Source organism: Euprymna scolopes, chromosome 15 (genome assembly GCF_053919585.1).
Source record: "Euprymna scolopes isolate OS-2025 chromosome 15, ASM5391958v1, whole genome shotgun sequence".
Lineage (NCBI taxonomy): Eukaryota > Metazoa > Mollusca > Cephalopoda > Sepiida > Sepiolidae > Euprymna > Euprymna scolopes.
In genome coordinates, this window is record NC_136496.1 from 4485167 (window position 1) to 4503638 (window position 18472).

Below are 18472 nucleotides of genomic sequence, written 5' to 3' on the forward strand. Positions count from 1 at the left end.
CAGGTCTGTAAAATGTACGGAAATTTTAATATATCGAAATAACTTAATGGTAAGATTAATAAAACCTTGGTACTCCAAATGCAGTCATACTTTTTTTCATTTTATATATTTTCTTACACTTAAAGGTACTTTTGAAACATAGCAGCTTCTTGTCACTAATAGTCAACATAGTATTACGTTAACTAATGGTAACTTTTTGTCCATAATGTTCAACATCGTGGCTTCTTGTCAATAACTTTAATTTATGTATAATTTTGTAGCATTATTTGGAATCTTCGGACTGCTGTTGTCATCTTGAGTGTTATTTTCATAACGTTTTGGCTAATATAAACTTGAAACTTCATCATGTGTATTTCATCGAACTCGGGAATCTGTTAAACTCGGGAATTCCCGTTACGTCATTGTTAGTTAGAATTCTTTCTAGAAAGACATCAGGTACTTACAGGAGCGACCGTGTGAAGATTGCCAACATCTTAAGTGAAAATGAGCTTGTGTAACAAACCGGATTCGAACTTGACACCCCAGATTGTCAGTCCGTGTCGTTAACTACTGAGCAATGACACAATGTATCAGTTTTCAATGAGGCGAAGGAGAAGTGATTAGCGGTTCTTAAATTTAGATTTCGCTTAAGAGTTGGCGAGGTTTCAAGACGTCGTCATGCGCACGACTAGACTGGGTTAGAGGATCCATAAGCGTTATTAATATCGGACTAGATTGGCAGAGAGACCCATGGCGAAGATAATTTACATTTCAATGTCAATTACCAATCTATTTGACCCTCAAGCTAATTGCAAGAAATATCGTGCAGTTGTGCGAAAGCACTGACCATTAAGACAGAAATCAACTGCGCTGAGGTGGGGGATCTCTTTTATTTGGACAGAATCAGCACAGATATTTTCTGGAAGATAATCCAAGTCACAAGCAAGATTGAATTATTGACATCGTCATGTGAAAGAAAAAATGTACACGAATAGGTTGGGATCCTTAGATTTAATTACTTTACTAAAGAAAAAACACGAAAATAAATATATAACTGAGATTTCTCAATGCTAGGTACGTTTGCCAGTATAAATGTTAACTAAATCTGTCATTCTTCTGTAAACAGAGTGCGGTCTAAATAAAAACAATGGAAAATAAACAGGTGATCGTGAGAAAGGAAGTGCAAAATAATTAGTTGGACGTAATGTCTGACACACGATGGAGACAGAGGCGGGTGCAATTTCAAAGAGTCAAAATGGAAGATTAAATGAGATATGACTTCTTTTTAAGATGGACTAATATAATATGAAATAATTAAGTATTTTTATATATGTGATTACTAGGGTTATGACGACAGCATATTCTTTTCTTGTTTTGACTCGCAGGTATATATCATTGGTATCTTATGTTTTTATGTAATGATGTGGTTCTCGGTTTATTAATTGTGTCTAACTGTGTCGGGTATATACTCGAGAGTGAAAACATTAAAAAGAATATGCTGTTGTCATAACACTAATAATTACATATATATATGTACATATATATATGTATATATATGTGTGTACATATATATACATATATATATATGTATATATATGTACATATATATATATATAAAGCGGGAGACCAGTACCCGCATTAAGCTGGTCTGCAGTTTAATTTGTTGCTGGCTATCTTGCTCTTGCTTGTTGCTGGATCTCAACATTTAGAACCGAGAGAGAAACTTAGCTGACGGAGAAAGCTAAGACTCTGTAACATCATCTTTGTATGGATACTCCCTCGGGCATTTGGGCTCATGGATTTTAAATGTCTGAAGGAGTGGCACTCGTCTGACAATACGTTGCAATCATATATATATATATATATATATATATATATATATATATATATATATATATGCATACATATAATAAATCTAGCTGCATTTATAATATAATATAATGGCACAAAAGTACAACGTACATGATGTACACAATAATGCTACTAATATAACCTTAAATAGTTGTAATTGTGTAATTGTGTAATTGTAGAAATAAGAACTATTGTCCATTACGTGGAAACTGTTTAATTTTAAATGTAGACAAATGTAGAGTGATTATTGGAAAAAATGCTAAGACTAACGTTTGATCTATTAGTACTACTTTTAAGGAAAGATATGGAAACGATTTGTGTTCTTTCAAAATTGGGTCAATTCCTTAGATAAATATGTTATAGAATTAATTAAAAATAATATTAATCGTTAACTAATGTGGTCAATAGTAAGTAAAGCTAATAAATATATATCTAACATGAGAGAAAAATGTAATTTGTACACTTTGGAATCCTCCCATATTGTGAAATCTAATGAGAATTTGCTTAATAAAAAACAAGAAATTATACAAAATTGTTTATATAAAATAAGGTTTGTGCTAGCTTATTTTAAACCGATATAAATAGTAGTGGGACACTTTTAGTTATAATTATTATTTATATTGCACGCTGTAAAATAGGAAAATATATATTAATAATATTTTAGCATTTTAAGATGATTATACTAAAGTTAAACTTGTTAGTATCAAATTGGGTTGATTCTGGTAATCTTAAACTGAAATTAGGTAATGTGCGAATCATTATATTTACTATGCAATTCTTTTGAGGTAGAGATGAGAGACGTTTGTACAATTTTGCGTATTTTTTTTCTTTGATAATCAATATGATAATTATAATTTGGCCACATATCGCAGTAAAGTAAAAACATTAAAAAAATAAATTGACTTGAGGATTGGAATTCTAATGTTCAATTAGTTCTAGGCTTCCTAGAGTTTGACTTAATTATAAATTAAAATTTAATTTAATTTTATACACAAAGTTATTTAATTGCTATTTATACACGAAGTTATTTAATTGCTGTTGTGGTTTTTATGTTTTGTGGGTATTTTAAGGTCTGTTAAGGATTTTAAACGTGTTTTAGGTCTTAATGTAATTGTTCTAAAAATTATTACTTTTAATTCTAATTTATTTAAATCCTTAAATTTAAAATAGATTGATATAACACGATCTGTCGGTCACTGAGGTGTGACTGGGTTCACATGTTATCCTAAATATCTCAGAGTGGTCTCATGAAGATATGAAGATGGCCTTCATTAGGGTCCGTAAGAAGAAAAGCATACCTGAGATGTTGGATATGCTGTGTGGCTCCTTCTTTCTCTTAAGATGACTTCTTCACCCTTTCTTTCTTCATTCTCCAGACTGGTTCGTTGTTTCAATGGAGGCATTTATGGTAGACACAAAAGAACGACACGCGACACAATTGTAATATATATGAAACATAACCAACTATTTCATTTTACATTATGGATACAATATATATTACAAAAACTTTTACAATTTACATATCTTCAAAACTAACTAACTAGCCTAGCTAGTGTTGAGGGAGGGGGTGCTCCCCCCTCGTTTACGGAGAGACGGAATTATGCATGCTCATCTCATGATGGTCCATGCAGGAAGACAGAGAGCTAGAAAGGGAATTATGGGAAGGCATTTCTTTGTATCTTTACGCTCATGGCCAAATCACCACTCGGCCATGCTATAGAGTGTGTTATAAACCATGGCACTGAGAAATAGTGCCACAATAATCTATTGTTTTTATATAAGCAGTAACTAGAGATCTTTTCAGACAATATACCTTATTGAAAGCAAACTTTGATTTCGTATAAGTTGAATCGCCTGAAGAGGTCTATAGTTACGAGTAGCTAGATGAATGAAACATGCTGATGACTGTGTAGCAACATATTACTGCTTATGTAAAAACAAATAAAGAGTATACTCTGCTCTATTTCGGTATTGAGCACTCTTGTATTAATCTCGTTAAACTTCATGGGTTACTTAATCTTGTGAAAACAATAACCTCAAATTATACATATATATATACATATATATATATATAACTCAAATGACCTTGTAACGAGTGTTGTAACCCAACACACGGTTTACGACTTCCGGTTGTGCATGTGTACATAAACATAAACCCATAACAGCGTAAACAAATAAACACAAATCGTTACTTTTGCAGAATTTGACCTGTGCACTGAAATATTAACGTTATAATTTAGAAATTATTATTTAACACGGGAAGAGTGGGGATGTTTTGCAACCATTCTGTATTACAACTACACTCTCGCAATTTTCTTACAAATAAATACACTTTGCCCCGTTGACAACCATATGAACAATTTCCAACGGCGATTTCCCCAAACCCCCGAAAATATGTTTCTTTTTAAATTACATTACAAATAAATAATCAACGTGACAATAAAACGCATTGTTTTACTGTGTACGTTTTCAGCGTCCCAATTTTTTTTTGTTGTTCGCGTTTAAATTATCCAAATAAACCATTGTTAATACTTTCTGCTTTATTTTACATCGTTCATTTCCGTATTACGTGTAAGTTATTTTAACACAATTTGCTCACAAATAAATCTAATTTAACCCGTTGGCAACCATAAGAGCATTTTATAACGGCTATTTACACACCGCCTTCATTTTTTTTTAATTTATTCTCCATTTTTAATACACTTTTCTTAAAAACATTCATACATTTTCTTCTACATTACCAACATAAATAACCCCGAAAATATGTTTTTTTTTTAATTTGCGTTACAAATAAATAAGCAACACGACAATAATGTTTTACTGTGTACGTTTTCAGCGTCCCAATTGGGTTTTTTTTTTCGCGGTTAAATTATCAGATATATCAAAATTTTAATTTAACTTAAGTATTATGGTATCTGTTCAGTGCACATTCACCTACAAGTAATGCAAACCATTTATAATACAATGGCTGTAAGTTCTTTTTTTAAATAAATAACTATAAACATAACGACTCATAGAAATCTATCTATATTTTTTTTTCATGTTAATAAACTGTCATGTCACAAGTTTTATTTTCTTTTTTTAAATAAATAACTATAAACATAACGACTCATAGAAATCTATCTATATTCTTTTTTCATGTTAATAAACTGTCATGTCACAAAACACTATTTTCTTTATGTCCCAAGTGTCACGTTCATGAATTAATTCCATCGCTAATATTATATACTGATCCAACGGTTCACGACTCTAGTATATATATATATATATATATATATATATATATATATATATATATATATATATATATATACTTCATTTGTTCACATAAAATTAATATACGAAAATATAAATTTATGCGTAAACTTTAAGTATTTACTTCAACAGTGCTTAATACGTAGGTAGAGCTAGTTAGTAAGTTATAAAATATATATGGCGATTAAGCTACACTGAATATTCCGCGTTTCATCCACTCTAGGATTCTTCAAACGCGGAATATCCAGTGCAGCCTAATCACCATATATATTTTACAACTTACTATATATATATATATATATATATATATATATATATATATATATATATATATATATATATATATATATATATATATATATATATATTGAGCACTTTCTGTTGAATTAAAAAGTCGGTCAATTTAGCTCTTATGCGTAGATCATCGTATAACGATTTGATCACTGTCTGTCTGACGTAATGAACATTTAAATTAAAATGTTTAAAATTCAACGCTATTTCACATGATTAATGGTAGCCGAATGGATACGGCCTCCGCTAATCGAGCCAGAGATGTCTCGTGTCGCGGGGTTCGAATCGTTCGACTGGTAGTAATCGTGACACCCTGCACTGAAGAATCCCGAAAGGATGAAACATTAGTGTCTGTAGGTATTTAATTATTATAGTAAAAAAATAATTATGACAGCCCCTTTAAGAAATACGTTTCTTATCGTTGAGCACTTTCTGTTGAATTAAAAAGTCGGTCAATTTAGCTCTTATGCGTAGATCATCGTATAACGATTTGATCACTGTCTGTCTGACGTAATGAACATTTAAATTAAAATGTTTAAAATTCAACGCTATTTCACATGATTAATGGTAGCCGAATGGATACGGCCTCCGCTAATCGAGCCAGAGATGTCTCGTGTCGCGGGGTTCGAATCGTTCGACTGGTAGTAATCGTGACACCCTGCACTGAAGAATCCCGAAAGGATGAAACATTAGTGTCTGTAGGTATTTAATTATTATAGTAAAAAAATAATAATTATATATATATATATATATATATATATATATATATATATATATATAAGAATAACAACACCAGTAATAAACAAGATATGGAGTTAACTATAAATATGGAACACGTTTTTTTAATATCTTTCCTCGCATTGGCTATTTATTGGCATTAAAGATTATTCAGAAAATAAATTTACCACAGAATTAGATTTTTTAATGAAGTGTTGTACATTAGACATCGATATACTGATTCGAACGAATACTAAAATGCAAATGCCTCTAATTGCTTACCTCTTTCGTTATCCAGTTTGTTTCGATACGCTCTCTTGTCACTTTCTGTGGCTACTACCTCTTTTTTATTGTCTTTTTGACCCAAGCGAGGTACGGTGCTACGTATACTTAAGATCTCCACTGTATAGGGGCAGTATTTTGCTACTTGTCTGGTTTTAACATAAAAATGTTAAAGCTAAATAATTTTCAGCCAATGTAAATATTTCCAAATCTCCAAAAGTAACACATATACGTGAATGTAATAAGCCAATGCAAAGTTGAAATGAGGAGACGAAATAACAAAACTGAGATCCTTCAACAGCCAGCCAAACGAAAGGGAACCAAGAAGGTCTACTCTACACGCCCTCACGGCTTTTGGCTGGGATGGCAAAGAAAATAAAAAGGTAATGACTGTCATAATCATACTTTCCTTACTCGCGCACTGCAAGAACAAAGATAACGTACACTCATACAAAAGCCACGCTGCCAAATACGCACATATTCACACAATGAACATTTTTACTATAAACATTTACTAACATTAAAATAACTTTTATATTCTTATTTCTTACATTAAAAAAGATTAAAAGTAAAAAATTAACGAAAGACAAATTTTTAGTTTTATTTTTTACACAGTGATCACCACTTATCAAGGCCCGGAAGCCACTCAGGGATAAGGGTTATTGCAAGTACATTACGTTAGTGAGGAGATTTGCTGAAGTGTTTACTTAAGGGGGCGGTTCATTAGGAATTTGTTAACATTGGACTTGAAGACATCCAAGTTGTAGTCCGGAGGGAAGCAGGCAGACGAAACAGAATTCCACGTGCAGTTCTAAGAAAGAAACTTTGTTCATGGAATCCGCGTTTTGATTGAATCTCACCGAATACAAAAGAACCGAAGAATTCGCGTCTATTTAAAACCGTTTCATAATTATATCGACTTCACCTCAGAAAATAAAAATGAACAACACAAAAAGTACAAGAGTAATATTCTTTATAAAAAAACAAATAGCAAATCTTATGTAAATAATTTTAAGAATGAATTTAGAATGGCTAAAATAAAAACCTCTAGGAATAGTTGTTGACGAGATATTTCGGTGAATTTTTCCTGCTGTAACTGACATAACATTATTGACTTTGAATATTTAAGTGAATTTGATATTTCTGACGTTGTCCTTAGCTTTTAGAGTCGACCTGGGACGACAATAGCCCCTTTGAAATATGCCACAAACCAAACCAACATTTAATACGAATAAAAGTATGAACTATATGTTTAACGAAGGAACAAAATTAAAGATATATATATATATATTATAATATAAAGCTGAATGTGTGTGTGTGTGTGTGTGTGTGTGTGTGTGTGTGTGTGTGTGTGTGTGTGTGTGTGTGTGTGTGTGTGTGTGTGTGGTCACGAATAGGCTCCTATATGGTTGACTATTTTAAAAAAACTGATTACATATAATGATAGAAGAGACACAGGAATGGGTATTTTTGATCTGGAAGAACAATGGTTCATTAAAATTGTGGGGTCTGCGTTCACGCCTGGTCCACAAAGTATGGAAATAAAAATTTAAAAAAACGTTTACAAGTGTTTTTGATATACATGTACATAAGAATACTTTGATAAGTATGTTTTAACTTAAATAGGGATGGTATGATAAAATTGTGGGGGTCTGCGTTCGTGCCTGGCCTCCATAGAATGGAAATAGGCACAAACTTTAATAAAGACTTTTCATATCTATCTGCGTAAGTATACTTTGATAATTATGTTTCAGTTTGAAGAAATATAGTATAATAAAATTATGGGGTGTTCGTTCGCACTTGACCTCCATAGAATGGAAATATGTCACAAAGTTTAACAAGGTTTTTTTTAATATAGATCCACAGAATATTGTGATAAGTGTTTCAGTGTGAACAGGTATGGTATAATAAATTATGGAGTTTATCTATTTTATTTTTACTTTCATCATATTTTGCTTTGGTTTTGATACATCCGAATTCGAACTATCTCATTACAACCCTTCCTTTTCATAACCTATCATCATCATCATCATCATAATATATAAAAGGCAAAAATCGGTGTGTATGTATGTATGTATGTATGTATGTTTGTTTGTAACGCTAAAACTTTTGACAGACACAACCAAAGTTGACAAATTAGGTATCATATTGCACCTTGATCACCCGCATGACAAATATCGAAATTTCACATCAAACGGACAATTAGAAGGGGGTGAACTGATCATTTTTCTCCCAGGGGGGCCCCCCAAAAAACTTTCATTTTAACGTTATTCAATACGTGTCACGTGACGTGACGTCAGCTCAAACTTTTGACAGACACAACCAAAGTTGACAAATTAGGTATCATATCGAACCTTGATCACCCGCATGACAAATATCGAAATTACACACCAAACGGACCATTAAAAGGGGGTGAACTGATCATTTCTCTCCCAGGGGGGGCCCCCCAAAAAACCTGTCATTTTAATGTTAATATTACGTAATCCAAAAACGCTTAGTCATGTCACGTGACGTGACGTCAACATCCAGTAATGGCGAACAAATGTAAATAAAAACTTTGTTTTACCGATACTTTTGTAATTTCTCTTCTGCTTTGTTCTATAGATCATCTATATATATAAAAGGCAAAAATCGGTGTGTATGTATGTATGTATGTATGTATGTATGTATGTTTGTTTGTAACGCTAAAACTTTTGACAGACACAACCAAAGTTGACAAATTATGTATCATATTGCACCTTGATCACCCGCATGACAAATATCAAAATTTCACGTCAAACGGACAATTACAAGGGGGTGAACTGATCATTTTTCTCCCAGGGGGGGCCCCAAAAATCCTGTCATTATAACGTTATTCATTAAGTGTCACGTGACGTGACGTCAGCTCAGTAAAATGTCGGCTGCAGCTGAGGTACGTTAAAACTGCCTTCGGAGGAGAAATTGATACTATAACACAGTTAAATATTAGTTTTCGACTCGAACCGTTATTACCAACGTAATTATCGCACTCCAAAAATAAAAAAAAAACCAAAATTACACGAAAATTGACGTAGGGAAAATGTTTTTATTTTTGCTCGAAGTTTTTTGCCGGCGAAGATGACTTTGCTCTTTGTAATTTACATGTAAACAAAGATTAGCCATTTTGTTTATACATTCTAACTCTTAACTTGAAGGGGGAGGGGGGGTATCAGTATCAGGCCGCTTATGTAAACGAAAATTAGGTCGCTTGCACATTTTCCACTTTCTCTCTCTCTCTCTCTCTCGCCGTCTTTCTCTCTCTCTCTCTCTCTTTCGCCGTCTTTCTCTCTCTCTCTCTCTCTCTCTCTCGCCGTCTTTCTCTCTCTCTCTCGCCGTCTTTCTCTCTCTCTCTCACTCTCTTCTATCTCTACACCTTTCCTAACTCTCTATCACCATATTTCTCTCTCTCTCTCACTCTCTTCTCTCTCTCTCTCTCTAGACCTCTTTCTCTTCTCTTTCTCACTCTCACCCTCTTTATCTACTCTCTCTCTCACCCTCTTTCCCTTCTCTTATCTTCTCTCTCTCTCTCGCCCTGTTTTTCTTCTCTCTCTCGCCGTCTTTCTCTCTCTCTCTCGCCGTCTTTCTCTCTCTCTCTCACTCTCTTCTATCTCTACACCTTTCCTAACTCTCTCTATCACCATATTTCTCTCTCTCTGGAAGGGGGGGTGGCTATCAGTATGAGGCCGCTTAAATACACGAAAATTACTTTTATACGAGTTTGTTTTCTTATGAATGGAACCGCTTTTGTAGGGGGGAGGGGGGAGGAGGCAATGTGCACAGTCTCCCAAGCATTACCTACTATAAAAAAAGATGCACATTTACCCTCTTCTCTCACCCTCTTTCTCTCTCTCTCTCTTTCTCTTCTCTCTCTCACTCTCTTTCTCTATCACCCTCTTCTCTCTCTCTCTTTCTCTTCTCTCTCTCATCCTCTTTCTCTCTCTCTCACCCTCTTCTCTCTCTCTACCTTTTTCTCTTCTCTCTCGCACCCTCTTCTCTCTCTCTCACCCGCTTCTCTCTCTCTACCTCTTTCTCTTCTCTCTCGCACCCTCTTCTCTCTCTCTCACCCGCTTCTCTCTCTCTACCTCTTTCTCTTATCTCTCTCTCTCTCTCAACCTCTTCTCTCTCTCTCTCTTACCCTCTTCTCTCTCTCACTCTCTGTGTACACCTTTTTCTCTTCTCTCTCTCTCTGACCCTCTTTCTCTCTCTCTCACCCTCTTTTTCTGCTCTCTCTCACCCTTCTCTCTCTCTCTCTCTCTACCTCTTTCTCTTCTCTATCACCCTCTTTCCCTGCTCTCTCTCACCTTCATCTCTCTCTCTCTACCTATTTCTCTTCTCTCTCTCTCTCTACCTCTGCTCTCTCTCACCCTCTTCTTTCTCCCTCACCCTCTTCTCTCTCTCTCTCTACCTCTTTCTCTTATCTCTCTCTCTCACTACCCCTCTCTCTCTCTCTCTCTGTCTTACCCTCTTCTCTCTCTCTCTACCTCTTTCTCTTATCTCTCTCTCTCACTACCTCTCTCTCTCTCACCCTCTTCTCTCTCTCACCCTCTTTCTCTCTTACCCTCTTCTCTCTCTACCTCTTTCACTTCTCTCACCCTCTTTCTCTCTCACCCTCTTTCTCTGCTCTCTCTCACCCTCTTTCTCTGCTCTCTCTCACCCTCTTCTCTGCTCTCTCTCACCCTCTTCTCTCTCTACCTCTTTCTCTTCTCTCTCTCACCCTCTTCTCTCTCTCTTACCCTCTTTCTCTTCTCTTCTCTTTTCTCTCTCTCTCGCCGTCTTTCTTTTCTCTCTCTCTCACCCTCTTTCTCTTCTCTCTCTCTCTTTCACCCTCATTCTCAACTCACTCTTACCCTCTTCTCTCTCCCTGTCTACCTCTTTCTCTTCTCTCTCTCTCACCCCCTTTCTCTTCTCTCTCTCACACCGTCTTTCTCTTCTCTCTCTCTCTCCCCTCATTCTCTTCTGTCTCTCTCTCGCCCTCTTTATCTTCTCTCTCTCTCACCCCGTTTCTCTTCTCTCTATATTAGCACTTATCAAGGCCAATAGGCAACTCGAGGATGACAGTTCAAAAGGTCACAGTAGTCACATTTGGGAAAGAGGATGGAACAACTTTAACGGGAGCATGAGTTATTCAGCGACACCAACCTATTTTGTAATATATATATATATATATATATATATATATATATATATATATATATTGTACAAACTATATATTACCACTTATCAAGGCCTATAGGCCACTCGAGGATGAGAGTTTAAAAGTGCACAGTAGTCAAATTCGGCAAAGATGATGGAACCGCTTTAAGAGGAGGATGAATTATTCAGTGACTCCAACCTATTTTGTTACATATATGTATGTATATATTTTGTAAAAAATATATATTACTACTTATCAAGGCCCATAGGACACTCGAGGATTAGAGTTGAAAAGTGCACAGCAGTCAAACTGGGAAAGATGATGGAACCGCTTTAAGAGGAGGATGAATTATTCAGTGACTCCAACCTATTTTGTTACATATATGTATGTATATATTTTGTAAAAAATATATATTACTACTTATCAAGGCCCATAGGACACTCGAGGATTAGAGTTGAAAAGTGCACAGTAGTCAAATCTGGGAAAGAGGATGGAACCGCTTTAACGGGAGGATGAGATATTCAGCGACTCCAACCTATTTTGGTATATATATATTTATATCTATATTTATTTTTAAATATATATTACCACTTATCAAGGCCCATAGGCCACACGAGGATGAGAGTTTAAAAGTGCACAGTAGTCAAATTCGGCAAAGATGATGGAACCGCTTTAAGAGGAGGATGAATTATTCAGTGACTCCAACCTATTTTGTTATATATATGTATGTATATATTTTGTAAAAAATATATATTACTACTTATCAAGGCCCATAGGACACTCGAGGATTAGAGTTGAAAAGTGCACAGCAGTCAAACTGGGAAAGATGATGGAACCGCTTTAAGAGGAGGATGAATTATTCAGTGACTCCAACCTATTTTGTTATATATATGTATGTATATATTTTGTAAAAAATATATATTACTACTTATCAAGGCCCATAGGACACTCGAGGATTAGAGTTGAAAAGTGCACAGTAGTCAAATTCGGGAAAGAGGATGGAACCGCTTTCACGGGAGGATGAGTTATTCAGCGACTCCAACCTATTTTTTTATATATATATTTATATCTATATTTATTAAAAAATATATATTACCACTTATCAAGGACAATAGGCCACTCGAGGATGAGAGTTGAATAGTGCACTGTATAAAAAATACGGTAAAGAGGATGGAACCGCTTTAACGAGAGGATGAGTTATTCAGCGACTCCAACCTATTTTGTTATATATATATATATATATACTTTTATTAAAAAATATATATTACCACTTATCAAGGACAATAGGCCACTCGAGGATGAGAGTTGAAAAGTGCATAGTAGTAAAATTCGGGAAAGAGGATGGAACCGCTTTAACGGGAGGATGAGTTATTCAGCGACTCCAACCTATTTTTTATATATATATATATATATCTATATTTATAACAAAAATATATTACCACTTATCAAGGCCCATAGGCTACTCGAGGATAAGAGTTGAAAAGTACACAGTAATCAAATTCGGGAAAGAGGATGGAACAGTTTTAACGGGAGGATGAGTTATTCAGCGACTCCAACCTATTTTGTTATATATATATTTATATCTATATTTACTAAAAAATATATATTACCACTTATCAAGTCCCATAGGCTACTCGAGGATGAGAGTTGAAAAGTGGACAGTAGTCAAATTCGGGAAAGAGGATGGAACCTCTTTAACGGGAGGATGAGTTATTCAGCCACTCCAACCTATTTTGTTATATATATATATATATATATATATATATTTTTTTTTTGTACAAACTATATTTTACCACTTATCAAGGCCCAGAGGCCACACGAGGATGAGAGTTTAAAAGTGCACAGTAGTCAAATTTGGGAAAGAGGATTTAATCGCTTTAATAGGAGGATGAATTATTCAGCGACTCACACCTGTTTTGGTATATATATATATATATTTATAAAAAAATATGTATTACCACTTATCAAGGCCCATAGGCCACTCGAGGATGAGAGTTAAAAAGTCCACAGTAGTCAAATTTGGGAAAGAGGATGGAACCGCTTTAACAGGAGGATGAGTTATTCAGCAACTCCAACCTATTTTGTTATATATATATATATATATATATATATATATATATATATATATATATATATAGAGATATATTTTTCATAAAATATGTATTACCACTTATCAAGGCCCATAGTCCACTCGAGGACGAGAGTTGAAAAGTGCAAAGTAGTCAAATTGGGGAAAGAGGATGGAACCGCTTTAACGGGAGGATGAGTTATTCAGCGACTCCAACCTATTTTGTTATTTTGTAAAAAATATATATGACCACTTATCAAGGCCCAGAGGCCACTCGAGGAAAAGAGTTGAAAAGTGCACAGTAGTCAAATTCGGGAAATTTGTTATATATCTATTTTTTTGTTACTTAGGCATTTCCACTTATCAAGGCCCAGATACATCTCGAGGATAAGAGTTAAATGTGCACAGTAGTCAATTGGACAATAAGGCCCAGAGGCCACCCGAGGATAAGGGTTGAAAATGGCAGTAGTTAATTGGACAACATAGTAATACTTAGTAATGGAAAGTCGGGAAATTTGTTATATATATATTTATAGTTTGTTTATATAGGCATTACCACTTATCAAGGCCCAGAGGCCACTAGAGGATAAGTGTTGAAAAGTGCAGTAGTCAATTGGACAAAATATAGTAATTGTTAGTAATGGAAATTCAGTAAATTTGTTATATATATATTAATATTTTGTTAAATACGCATTACCACTTATCAAAGCCCACAGGCCACTCGAGGATAAGGATTGAAAAGTGCACCGTAGTAGTCGGTTGTAATGGAAATGCGGGATATTTGTAATATACCTATTTTTTGTTACTTAGGCACAACCACTTATTAAGGCCCAGAGGCCACTCGATGGTATTACCACTTATCAAGGCCCAGAGGCCACTCGAGGATAAGCGTTTAAAAGTGCAGTAGTCAATTGGACAATATAGTAATCGTTAGTAATGGAAATTCAGTAAATTTGTTATATATATGTATATTTTGTTACATACGCATTACCATTTATCAAGGCCCAGAGGCCACTCGAGGATAAGGATTGAAAAGTGCACAGTAGTCAATTGGACAATATAGTAATCGTTAGTAATGGAAATTCAGTAAATTTGTTATATACCTATTTTTTGTTACTTAGTCATTTCCACTTATCAAGGCCCAGAGGCCACTCGAGCATAAGAGTTAAAAAGTCCACAGTAGTCAATTGGACAATAAGGCCCAGAGGCCACCCGAGGATAAGGGTTAAAAAGTGCAGTAGTCAATTGGTCAATATAGTAATCGTTAGTAATTACTACTTCTCAAGGCCCAGAGGCCACTCGAGGATAAGGGTTGAAAAGCGCAGTAGTCAATTGGACAATACAGTAATCGTTAGTAATGGAAATTCAGTAAATTTGTTATATATATATATATTTATATTTTGCTAAATACGCATTACTACTTATCAAGGCCCAGACGCCACTCGAGGATAAGGGTTGAAAATATTCAACAAATTTTTTATCTACAGATTAGAAAATTTGTATATAGGGTATCCAGACATATGGAATATATCTAGCATAATCTATCTATTATATCTATAAAAGTCAGAATGTTTGTGTGTGTGGGTGTGTGTGAGATAGAGAGAGAGAGAGAGAGAACAATTCTTAACCTATATATTCAACAAATTTTTTATCTACAGATTTTAAATTTGTTATAAAGGGTATTCATACATATGGAAATATATCTAGCATAATCTATCTATTATATCTACAAAAGTGAAAATGTGTGTGTCTGTGAGAGAGAGAGCAATTCTCAACCTATATACTCAACAAATTTTTTATCTACAGATTAGATAATTTGTATATAGGGTATTCAGACATATGGAAATATATCTAGCATAATCTATCTATTATATCTATAAAAGTGAGAATGTTTGCGTGTGTGTGTGTGTGAGGTAGCAAGAGAGAGAGAGACAGAGCGAGAGAACAATTCTCAACCTATATATTCAACAAATTTTTTATCTACAGATTTGAAAATTGGTATATAAGGTATTCAGACATATGGAAATATATCTAGCATAATCTATCTATTATGTCTATAAAAGTGAGAATATGTCTGTGTGTGAGAGAGAGAGAGAGAGAGTAAGAACAATTCTCACCCTTTATATTCAACAAATTTTTATCTACAGATTAGAAAATTTTTATATAGTGTATTCAGACATATGGAAATATATCTAGCATAATCTATCTATTATATCTATAAAAGTGAGCATGTGTGAGAGGAGAGAGAGAGAGAGAGAACAATTCTCAACCTATATACTCAACAAATTTTTTATCTACAGATTTGAAAATTTGTATATAGATTATTCAGACATATGGAAATATATCTAGCATAATTTATCTATTATATCTATAAAAGTGAGAATGTGTGGGTGTGTGAGAGAGAGAATGAGAGAGAACAATTCTCAGCTTATATATGCAACAAATTGTTTATCTACAGATCCGAAATATCACATTTGTATAGAAGTAGAAATCTGGATACCTATTCTGATACCTAATAAAAGAAAGGACACTCTTTGGGGCGGATTTTGATGATAACAAGTCACTACTAAGAAATTATAATAAACATTGAAATAATTTAAGAATTTTATCAAAATAAAATTGCATGGTAATCACCCAATTTCTGCCACAAAATTTTGATTGGCAAAACTCATAAACAGAAAATATATATTTTCTAATTTCATCTTTTTTTTTTACATAATCTGATTTGATGTTTTCCTTAATATTCAAATCACTATATTTTGCTGCTTAATATCAAATACAGCAAATGAGTTATTTTTTATGCATCAAACAATTACATTTTCTCATTCATCCAAACTAATCACTGAACATCAATTTCATATTTTCTTCACTAAAATATTACTGTGCTTGATGTCATCAAGTGGAGCGGATCATTTTTTTTTTTCATTTGTTCACACATTTTTCCAATTTATATATATTTTGTCTAAGATTCTTAGCCTATGTCATTGCATACCAAGCTGTTTATTAAAAGTTACGGTTCACTGTAAACACATACGTTATACCAAAATAAAAACGCTTCAGATAATGTCTTGATATTCAATTCAGTTTCTCACATGACATCTTATGAAGTTAGTAGAAATGTTACAGACTTTTGAATCTCGAACACTTTCAATACTGTGCACTGATATTTTCTTTTTTGGAATATAAGCACATTCATGATTTTTTTTTACAAACGTCAACAAATTTCACAATGTGTAGCAATGTACTGAAACAATTATAAAAATATTTGTTTTTATTTTGGATGATGCAGGGCATCCGAAGAGAGATTTTTCTAACAAAATGAAAGTATAATTTTTAGCAATAGGTATCTAGGAAAAGGCCACTACATACGTTATAAATTCCAAATTTCCACAACCTGGCAAATACTGGTACACGCTAGCAAATTTAGATTTGCAATTACAGAATATGATTCTAATTTTTTCCTTTGCTCTTTATTCTAACACTACACTAAGTTTACTGTTTTATTTCGCTGCAGTTGATATTGTGTAGAACAATAAGAAAATCATAGTGAACAATGCATTCAACAAAATTTCACACACATTTCTAGATACATATATCTAATAAGTTCAAAAGAAAGGACACACTTAGGGAGGTATTTTGGTGGTCAAGTCACTAAATAGAGATTAGCTGGTTTCCCGGCATAGCCCAGGATGTAATAAACATTGACTGAAATACATGTTCTAGCTGGTTTCTAGGCGTTGCCAGGGATGTAATATAGACACATTATGTTGTATATTACCTGTTCTCTTCTCCCTAAGGTAAAACAATTTCATATACATGCTGTAAATTACCTATGCTAGGGATAAAACATGAACAATACCAGTCCGGGGGTAGATAAAACAAATAATACATAGAGATGAAAGATTCCTCTCCCCTAAGAATAAAACATATGTTCAATATCTGCTTTTGTTTTTTCATTGTTTATACGGTCCCGAGCAACGCCGGGTAGCCCTGCTAGTCTATCTATATATATAAAAGGCAAAAATCGGTGTGTATGTATGTATGTATGTATGTTTGTTTGTAACGCTAAAACTTTTGAAAGACGGAACCAGAGTTGACAAATTTGGTATCATATTGCACCTTGATCACCCGGATGACAAATATCGAAATTTCACGTCAAACGGACCAGTAGAAAGGGGTCAACTGATCGTTTTTCTCCTAGGGGGGCCCCCCAAAAAACCTGTCATTTTAACGTTATTCAATACGTGTCACGTGACGTGACGTCAGCTCAAACTTTTGACAGACACAACCAAAGTTGACAAATTATGTATCATATTGAACCTTGATCACCCGCATGACAAATATCGAAATTCCACACCAAACGGACCATTAAAAGGGGGTGAACTGATCATTTATCTCCTAGGGGGGCCCCCAAAAAAACCTGTCATTTTAATGTTAATATTACATAATCCAAAAACGCTTAGTCATGTCACGTGACGTGACGTCAACATCCAGTAATGGCGAACAAATGTAAACAAACACTTTGTTTTACCGATACTTTTGTAATTTCTCTTCTGCTTTGTTCTAGAGATAATTAAACTCCATGACAATGTCTCCAACGTATTTAACTGGTTAAAAATAGTATTTATACAAGAGTTTTAACGAAAAATATCAGGAAAAAATGTACAGGAATAAAAAAAAATTCAGCTTTCAAAATATTCGTCGATAAAAAAACCGATCTTTATATTTACGCTAGCCATTTTGTATATTACCACGTGACCTGCTATCTCTTAAACTGGAGGGGGGGGGGATCCACTTGAATCCAACAAAACCAGTAATTTTTTTTTTCTATTATATATACATCATTTTCTATAAAATTAAGTGTAGACTTTATAATT